The 10600-nt window shown below is 40.7% G+C and overlaps 1 long non-coding RNA gene across 1 annotated transcript; it reads right to left on the bottom strand.

The window, feature by feature from the left end:
- Window positions 1-1327: 1327 nt before the first annotated feature.
- Window positions 1328-9950, bottom strand: LOC141981783 (uncharacterized). Its single transcript, XR_012637917.1, has 4 exons — window positions 9850-9950; window positions 9202-9474; window positions 8964-9023; window positions 1328-1359 (listed from the first exon to the last, which is right to left on the bottom strand). It is a non-coding gene; the product is annotated as an uncharacterized LOC141981783 (long non-coding RNA).
- Between the last annotated feature and the right edge of the window lie 650 nt (window positions 9951-10600).

The following is a 10600-nucleotide window of genomic DNA, read 5'->3' as shown; positions in this document are numbered from 1 at the left end:
TTCCCCCCCCAGAAATATATGTCCTTGTCACTGGTTGGATCACAGAAATGCCCTTGGGGCTGCCAACTGATGTGCCAAAATTACTTCTGCCCCTGCTTTCCCTGCCAGCTTGGGACTCCAGCACCCTGTCTTGTGGAGCCAGACACACCAGTCTGCTCCAACACAGACTCAGGGTCTGAACCAGTGCCCCAAAGCTGCAGACTTAACTGAAAGCAACTTAAGAAGTGTTCCTGTGTTCCTGTCTTTAACTCTCAGATGCCTAACTCCCAATGGGGTCCAAACCCCAAATAAATCCGTTTTACCCTCTATAAAGCTTATACAGGGTAAACTCATAAATTGTTCACACTCTATAACACTGATAGAGAGATATGCACAGCGGTCCCCCCCCCCCAGGTATTAATACATACTCTGGGTTAATTCATAAGTAAAAAGTGATTTTATTAAATACAGAGAGTAGGATTTAAGTGGTTCCAAGTAGTAACAGACAGAACAAAGTGAATTACCAAAAAAATAAAATAGAACATGCAAGTCTATGTCTAAGAAAACTGAATACAGATAAAAACCTCACCCAGTAAGCTTCCTTTTACAGACTAGTCTCCTTCTAGTCTGGGTCCAGCAATCACTCACACCCCCTGTATTAACTGTCCTTTGTTCCAGTTCCTTTCAGGTATCCTTGGGGGTGGAGAGGCTATCTCTTGAGCAAGTTGAAGACTAAATGGAGGGGTCTCCCTGGAGTTTAAATAGAGTTTCTCTGTTGGGTGGACACCCCTCACTCCCCCTGTATAGAATCCCATCTACAATATGGCGTTTTGGAGTCACATGGGCCAGTCACATTTCCATGCATGACTCACAACTTACAGGTATGGGTCACATGCTACCTTGAACATCCTCAAGTAGACTTCTTATGTGGATTGAAGCATTCCAAGATCCATTGTTCCTTAAGTGCTTCTTGATTGGGCACTTAATTTGCACATTCCTTCCTCAAGAAGCTGACCAAATGCTTTACAAAGGCTATTTAAAAATCAAGCCAGTACATAGCCAATATTCATAACTTCGAATACAAAAATGATACATGCATACAAATAGGATTAATAGATTCAGTAGATCATAACCTTTACATAGATATGTTACATGGCATATGTAGCATAAAATATATTCTAGTTATATCATATACACATTCATAAGCATATTTCCATAAAACCTTATGGGGGGCACCATCACAGTCCTGTAGTGCCCAGCCCTCTCCTAGGAAATACAAGTTATATAAAGTCTGTTATTTATTTAGTAGAAATAATAGGCACACAACTTGCCAGTCCAAATGGAGTTTCCCGATACTTCAATTTAAGCACACTGGATTAGCTAAAATAACAAAACAAGTTTATTAACTACAAAGAGACAGATTTTAAGTGAGTATAAGTAATGAGGCATAAAAGTCAGAAATGGCTACCAGAAAAATAAAGATAAAATTCAACTGGTGCTTAGCTTAACAAACTATGTTAAATTCAAAGCAAGGTTTTCTCACCATATGCGTTCAGCAATCTTACTGACCAAATGTTTTAAGTCAGGACCCATTCTCCAGTCCATCGGCTGGTTACTTTGTCCCTTTAGGTGCAGTGAATTGATGGGCAGAGAGAGTGAAAGGGATTCTTGGGGTGTTTGTCCCTCCTTTTTATAGATTCACTCCACCTCTTGAAAAAAAATATTTCCAGCTGGGTACCAGGAGACAAAAAGTCTATGGGAAAAGATGTTCCCTGATGTTTTTTTCTGACCTATTTGAACTGCATTTGTTTCCCTTCTTGCTTGATGACTCTGTTTACGGCTTAAATGCAAATTAAGCATTCCTCTGTTTAGAACAGACCTGTTTGCCAAGTTCTGTTTGGAACATGTGTTAATAATGCCATACAGTGGAATCTTATAACTTCACATACAATGTTGCCACACATATTTTATCAGGAAGATACTGATCAGCAAATAATTATGTGTTTTTAAATGATACCTCATAAGACATACTTTGTACAAAGATTATTGCAATAGTGTTCAGGGTGTGAATATAAGGGTACATTCTGTCACAACAACATTGCCTAGACCTACCACTCCCATAAAGTTACATATCTTTGCATTGAAAAGTATGTTAATATCGCCATCACAAAGATTTACTCATATATACCTTTCAAAAATAGCACAGTGCATTGGTATAAATCTCTGCGTTTCTGTGATAAACAACATTCAAAATTAAAGATTAATAGATGTTAAGGTCCAAAGGAACCATCATGACCTTCTAGTCTGACCTCATGCATAACACAGGCCCTGGAATTTCACCCCATAATTTCCACCCCAAGGCCCTTGCACAGGGTGCACCGTCCAATTCTGTGTGACCTCTGTATTATTTCTAGTGGTGGTTATTTTAACAGACTGATATATAATTTGCAATTAAAAGCTGTTAATTCCATTTTCTTTGGCCTCAGATGGCCTCTAGAGCATGGTGGTCACAGTTGGGGAGCTGCTCAGGACTGCAGCATCTTGTAATTGTTTGAGATGGGAATTTGGCACATAAAGTCAGTACTGGACAAACTTTGACCCCAAATTCAAAATGCAGTCTGATCTTCAGCCCCTCTTGAGATTCCTTTGCAGTGACCTTTTGATAGAAAGGGGATTTAAAGCAGTAGCAAAAGATTCCCAAGCATAGCCAGCCCTGCACTATCCCTGTTTTGCTACCCCTTTCTTCCAGGACAGGGGCAAGAGCAGGGAAGGTATGTGTCAGGTCTGGAGCATGATGCACTTCATTGATCCTGATTGGCAGCAAAGTCCCTTTAGGGCGGTTATCTTCTAGAGCAAGTTAGAGCAGCTCCTATCACTTGCACCAAGAGCCAGTTCAGCCCCCAGGATCACAAAGGGTGGAAAGGTGGTATAAAGCCCTTTATACTCCAATCCTGGTCATACTGAGTGCTAGTCTGGGGCATCTGGGAATTCTGGCCCCAGATCTTCAAACCTTGGGATTGATCTTACAGAGCTCTGAGCACTCTGGCCCTGATCCAGCAAAACACTTAACTTTAACTGAGCTTAACTTTGTCTGCATAAGTAGTCTCATTAAAGTTAATGGCACTACTCCCATGCTTAACTTTTAGTACATGCTTAAGTGATTTGCTGCACGGGGGCCAGGGTGCTTGGCCCCTTGCAGGATTGAGTTCATGATGAGATTTGCTCAGCACTAATAATAAATAGATAAAAGTTGTATTGTTGGCATCTGGACCCAAATGGGGAATGTGTCTCCTAAGTTTAGCAAAGAAAAGGAGTTTTGAATCCATGGTTTTGATTCCACTCATTATAGAGATGAGTCATCTGGGAGGTTATTATCTGGACTTCCCATATCAGGTGCATCTCTAGTGATAATATCCTTAGAAAGACAAGAGCTCATAACCAGGCTGCCTTAGAAAATGCTTTCAGTGACTAAGGTCACTTTATTGCTCCACTGGGATAATGTCTTGCTCCTTATTAATCAGTTTTGGATTTAGCTTTTGTCACAGACAGAAAATCAACTCATACAATTTCAAAACCATAAATTGGCCTCTGGGCCCAGCTCACATAAGGACCAGTTCAGTTCCCACAAACACACCGGGAAGACTCCTGAGTATTTTAGTGGGAGTTGGATCAGGCCCATCGTGGGGCAATGCCAGCCTCAGACTTGATAAATAGATAATCTTCAACCTTGGACTGGGCTGGTTCAATCAAATCTGGGGACCTCTACAAAACCATGTGAAGAGAGGGCCCCTTGTTTGAAGATGTGATTTTAGCCATCTTTCCTACCCAAGCCTCAAAGCCATGCCCTTTGGAGGTGCATGGGATCATTCTCACAGGGAAACCAATAGTGAAGTGGGATAGGTAGTGTGTCATCCTATGGGGACAATGGGCCACATCCTAAATTGTAGCCAAAAAACACCCAGTATAGCTGAGGAGGAATCATCAGGCCAGTCCCATAGAGAGTAACTTGATGGATGCTTTCAGTTGCTGCGGCTGCTAATGTTTCAAAGAGGCCATTATGGTCGGTGGGGTTCTCCAGAGCACAGGGACACCCTGGCATAGGCGTGGGAAGTAGAGGTGCAGGGGGTGCTGCTATATACCCAGGTTTTATGCGGGGCCACTGGCCCTGTGCCCTGGGCTCCACTTCCCGGCTCGGGTCTCGGGGGGCCAGTCCCACGCCCAGCTCCTGGCTCTGTGCCTGGGGCCCTGCTCCCAGCCCTCCACCCGGGACTCTGTTTCCCAGCCCCGTCTCCGGGGCTCCGCTCCTGGCTCCCCCCAGCTGTGGCCACAGCCTTGACCCCCTTATCCCTGTCTGGGTCTCCTTTCCCCTCCGAGACACAGCCCTGCTCCGAGCCTCAGCTCAAGGGGGTGGGGATGGACAAGAGTAAGGGGGCTGGCTTTCAGCATCCTCACTATTAAAAATGTTCCAGCATCTCTGCACCCTGGCACACTTCCTTTCCTCTAATCACATCACTGCACCAGCCGTAGGAAAGGCATGACCTTATGATGGCTCTGCATCACCCAAATCATGCAAGAATCTCCAGTGGCCAGTTATGCCAGCATTAGAGCATTTTTGCACCAGAGGAACAGTGAATATTTGCCTAATATAGCTTAGTTTTAGGGCATATGACCATCACTGTTTGGAACACAAAGATTCAGATACCATGATGCTATGCACAGGATAGATAGATAGATAATCAACTTGGGGATACACACAGGTGGTAATTGTAGGAAGTTCAGCACATGAACAGGACAACATGGGCAGGAGATGGGATGTTTCTTGTTCTCAGATTGGTTCAATATTTGAGCAACCATTATGCTTTGCTTGAAAAGGTCTTTTCAAATCTGTCTGAGGCCTTGTCCTTAGCAAAAACAAACACCATCATAAATAGAGGAGGAATATCACACTGCAGGTGGAAGAGGTGACAATACTTTGAAAGCTTTCAGGAAAAGTGGAGTTTGGATGGGTTTTCTGGTTAAACTTGTCTGGTTATACAGGAAGGGCAGGATACTCACTTGGTGTAAATAGGTGTACTTCCTGGTCTAAATGTTTTGCCCCAGTTCTGCTACTCATTATTAGAGGTTTTCTAGTAACTAATGTACTTTTATGTGTGAAAGCAGCATTGTGGTGCAGATTTCAGCTAAATCAGATGACTTTCACTTGATTATGTTATTGCCTTACCCTGCCAACAATGGGGCCTACTGAGACCTCATAAACAAAAATGTAACATAGTCTTTGAATCAAAGATATGATCTTATTTTGCCTTTTCTGAAACTGAAAGCTACTTGTGGATTCTCTGCACACTTCCCTAGTTATAATCACATGTTAAACTCTAGATTCAGGATACCAGCTGATATTACTTTGTGCTTTAATGCAAATAATAAAAGACAAAGTAAACACATTTCCTTCCTTGCACATTTCCAAACAGCCAGGGATATGTGTTCATATGACTGAACTTTATTAATCTCTGTGTATTTTTTCTGATGTCAGTGGAACTCTGATGACTTTGTATCACTCAACAATTGCTAGTAAATTAAGTCTAGAATTTGATTTGAGCATCTGTGGAAAATCCTTCATCTCTATGTTAAAGGGGACTACAGTTTTTATTAGACCTGTCTGAACTTCTATTAGGAGAAGATAAGGAAACGGTGAATCAGTGAGAGTATACAAATATACAGTAATTGGACACGAATCTTTTTAAAATACCACATATCGTAGAAGGCAATAGTCGAACAATAGCAACGTGATTTTTGGCTGCTAATAGGAGAAAATTATACTGTGACTTTTGTACTCAAGATGTCCCCAAACCTTTTACAAAATAATAATTTAGATAGTTCCTCGGATCACTGTGCAGAGGAATATCATTCCTATATTTCATTGCAATACTGAGGAGCTTAACATGTTCTTATATGCATACTTGTAGAGAGTATGAGGTGTGGTAGCTGTGTTAGTCCCTGGATATTTCAGACACAAGGTGGGTGAAGTAATATCTTTTATTGGACCAACTTTGTTTTCATCAGAGGGAAAAGCTTTCGAGCTTACATGGAGCTTGACCTGAAGAAGAGTTGGCCCTCACCCCCCTTGTCTCTCTTGTTCTAGAGAGATCACTTTTGCATAGACTGGAAGTACATATTGTCATGAGTAGATGGGAGTGCAGACACATTTCTTTGTACCCCCTCGTGTACGCTGCCTTAAAGAAACGAAACAATCTTCCACAGGGTACAGCAACTCAGCTAGATAGTTGCCTACTTTTATAACAGGCTACATGAAAAGCACTAGTGAAGTCAGCACAAACTAAAATTTCATACAGACAACGACTTGTTTATACTGCTGTATATGCTATACACTGAAATGTAAGTACAATATTTATATTCCAATTGATTTATTTTATAATGATATGGTAAAAAAGAGAAAGTTGGCATGTTTTCAGTAATAGAGTGCTGTGACACTTTTGTATTTTTATGTCAGATTTTGTAAGCCAGTAGTTTTTAAGTGAGGTGAAACTTGGGGGTATGCAAGACAAATAGAACTCCTGAAAGGCCTTCAGTAGTCTGGAAAGGTTGAGAGCCAGTGCTTTAAGGCACAACAACAGATCCTGCAAACCTTTCATTTCTTTGTGGGACTTGTCTACATGTCTACATGGGGAAATTAAGCAGCACAGCTACAGTGGAATAATTATTCTGCTCTAGCTTTTCCACTATAGCTTCTTGTGTGGACAGTGTATTCCATATAAAAGTGACTGTATTTTGGAATAATTTTCCATTATTGTTATGCTGGTCAATTTCCCTGTGTAGACTAAAATATACAAAATCAGGTTCCTCCCAGTCTTATTGGCCATAGTAGTCATGTGCAAATTCTTGTCTTGAGGGAAGCATGACATTAAATCAACTGAACTCTGAAAATACAGATATTTTACATTACAACATAGCAGAGGGCCATATGTTTAAGAGTAGGAATGTATTTGTGTTCCTTGATGAATTTTCCCAGAGATATTGGGCTACATTCTAATCTCCAATGCCCTAGTCTGAATTTGGAGTAAATCCACGGATTTCAACAGAGTTACTCAGGATTTACATCAGTAGAATGATCTTAAGATCTGTCCTATTCTGCCCTTGGCTAAAATTTGTTGAAAAAGTTGAGAGTTTGCCTTATCTCTCTCTGGAATTAGTGTACCTGACACTTTGTAAAATTTTCATGCATTTATTGCTTTTTCATTTACCACCTGTAATTAACTTATGCTTGTGGTTTATTATTTGTCTTAAGTCTTCTCCATTATGATTGTCTTACTATTGTGCCTAATGCTCTGGAAAGGAGGAATTGATGAGAGTTGCTTAATGTTTGAGCAAGGGATATTCATTCATGATACCTGTGAAAGAGAGTTAACAGAATGCTAAAACTCATTATGTCAGGTCTATTTGACTCCTCCGGACACTGTATATTTAATAGCCAGTTGTGGACTCTGCAGCTTCACACTGCTACTATTACGCAAATATTTTAATGGAATAGAAATAAAAAACTCTGTAATAAAAGCTGAGGGGGCTCTACATTTCCCAAAGTAAAAAAATAATGCCATGCCTCTATTTAGTAGAACTGAGGCCCTGGTTCAGCAAAGAACTTCAGCACATGCTTAATTTTAAACCGGTGAGTCGTCTCAGTGAATTCAAGTTCAGTGTGCAGTGTTCACGTGTGTTCCAGTACACAGGTGCACTAGTGGGGTATAGGATACCAGTGTCCTTTCCATACCCATTTTGGAAGAGACGTGAATGAGTCCTAAATAAGGAAAGCATTTCAATCCACAAAAGCAGCAATTTTCATTGATTGAATGGGGAAGGAGAAATCTATGATAAATTACAATGTAGTTGCTGTGGACTCACCAAAGACAGTTTTTTGTTGTCATTTCTTGGGATGCTATTTTTTTTAAAGTACTGTTGCGTTACAACGTGTTTCTACAAAATGATTTGGCACTGAAATTCATTATTTATCCTTTTTAAATGAGGCTGACCTAAAATCTCAGTGCTGCAGAATGTTACTGTTGAAGTGTTAATATTAATGTTGCTGGGTTTTTTTAACTCCCACACTGATGGGCTTAGGCAATGGTGCTAATTGCAAGATTTTACAATCATTACACTTCTTTTTAACTCCTGAATGCTTGGATCATAGCTCAGCTTTATGTGTATACTTGTGTTTCCTTGAAGTTAATGGGACTCAAGCACATGTTTAAATTTAAACATGTGCTTTCCTGAACCGGGGCCTATAATGGGCCAAAGCAAAAAGCGGGATCCAAACATCGTTGACTTTTGGGATCCTCTGTGGCAGGATCTGAATTTTCCACCTTGGAGCCCTCTCCAGTTATAGCAGATGCTTTTTATATTGGTTGTGTGACTAATGCTTCTTTCACTGCTGTTTTCTTCCTTGTGGCAAGTTAAATATGTGCATTAAAATATAGTAATCATATTCCCAGCCCAGCTAGCTTGGTCCTCCAATCAGCTCTTCCCTCTCATTTGAAAGCTCAGAGCCCCTCATTCACCCCTGAGCCAAGTTACATTTGGAAAAGTCAACTCCAGCCTGCCTTAAGAAATGCATGCTGGCAGCTTTAATACTATTTGAAAAACTTCTGCGTAGACACTGGAAGGAAAGGCCCCGATGTCCTCCTCTCTCTCAGTTAGAATCAACTAGTCTCTTCACAGGTGGTGAGGAAAAAAAAATCACCCACTGCAGTACAGGTAACTGAGTCATTACGAATCATGAGAATTTCTGCAAGATAAGATCTATCCCTAATGGCTCAACCTACTCAGTCTGCACTAGGGTTGTCAACATTGTATTTCAAAAATAAGGGACTGTTTTTTTTAGTATCTCTGTCCCATCCCTCCTCCTGATATTATTATCATTATCATCATCATCAATCAGTAAATAAATAATAATAATAATAGTAAGCAGTACTCACCTACAGTCGCCAGGAGGATTTCTTGCTGCTTTCTGCAGCACTCAGCAACTCCCGATCTTGCTGTACAGAGACAAAAAAATAAGGGACGTCCCTTGTAGTAAGGGATTGTTGGCAACTCTACAAGCACATATCCCACTTGCTGATGTATTTGCCCTCAGCTGGCACCTTCCCCATCCCACACATATAGGGCAGCTCTATCAATCTCTCCCCCACCAGCCCCTGCCCTTTTCACTCTTACCTCGTCCTCTTTTTCCTTTGGGGTTAGTTATAATAGGGATGAGCCCAAGCCAAAACACATGATTCAAACACCTTGGATTTGGGACTGAATCTGTAGTTTATAGTTCAGCTTGACTCTCTCTCTTTCCTTTTTTCCCCTCAGCAGAAATTCTCTGCAGGGGCAAATGAAGCTGTAGACTAGAACTTAAGTGGTGCATATTCTTGGTGCTCTTCAGGAGGTAAATTTTCCTTCCAGTCTTACTTCCTCTCTTATGTTCATGAAGGGTTCTATGTACTGTAATGAAAGTAACAATCCAAATAAAACAATTGTTTAGTCTTCCTTTGAATTGTGCCAGATTCTTAGCTAGTGGAAGTCTGTGTAGCTCCATTGAAATCAATGGACCTGTGCCCATGTACACAAGCTGACAATCTGATGCATTATGCTGCACTTGGGCCAGATTCTGGCACGCCTATTCAGGTTGAGCAGTACCTAATTTTGTGAATAGTCTCTGTCAAATCAGTGGTAGTACATGTGGAGTAATGTACTACTCCCTGGGAGTAGGAGCCATAAAATCATAGAAGATTAGGGTTGGAAGGGACCTCAGGAGGTCATCTAGTCCAACCCCGTGCTCAAAGCAGGACCAACCCCAACTAAATCTTATAAGCTTGCCTTTGGTGAGAAGAATCACATAGTACAGTTTCTTTCCAACATTGCTGAAGATTTGAATTCTCTTTGCACACCATCCTTGTCTAGCTGTTAGAGGAAAAGAAAGATGTTGGAGATAGATATAAATCTTATTAAGGCTACAGTTTTCATTACACATGGCAAAAATCCTACAATAGCCGTATGAAATATAATACCTTCAGATAGCATGTAATACAGCACAAGGTGCATGTAAAACCTAGAATTATAAGGTCATTCTGAAACCTCCATATTCACAGAGTGCAAAGAGAAATGACATCCAATTTTAATCTGAGGGTTACAATTGAAATTCTTTCTTGAGATGAAGACATTAATATTTTGATAGTAAGAGGTCATTTTTCAGTAGCAATCACAGATTGCCAGTAAAAGATAATGCTTCCCTAGTGGACTTGCTTTCTACAATAAGTCTACCCCATACTAATAAAATCTCCAGAAAGGCAAAGGTTGATTTTGTAGTTTGCAGGAGAAAAAAAGAGAGCCGGGAGAACTGTTTGTAGTGAATAATTCTTTTGATTTATTTCACTCCTTTTCCTGTTTGCAAATTATCTGCAAACTGACAGGTTTCATTTTTTAACAGATTAGTTTGTTATTCAAAATTGTTCAATGACCCCTTGGAGCACATTGGGTTGTTAGTGAATTGTTCACTTCATGATGTTATCGTGACCTAAGTCACATGTTATTGTTTTGCTCCCTGAATGGATGACTGAAAGTGCCCATA

Source organism: Natator depressus, chromosome 2 (genome assembly GCF_965152275.1).
Source record: "Natator depressus isolate rNatDep1 chromosome 2, rNatDep2.hap1, whole genome shotgun sequence".
Classification (NCBI taxonomy): domain Eukaryota; kingdom Metazoa; phylum Chordata; order Testudines; family Cheloniidae; genus Natator; species Natator depressus.
This window is presented reverse-complemented; position numbering and strand designations above follow the sequence as displayed.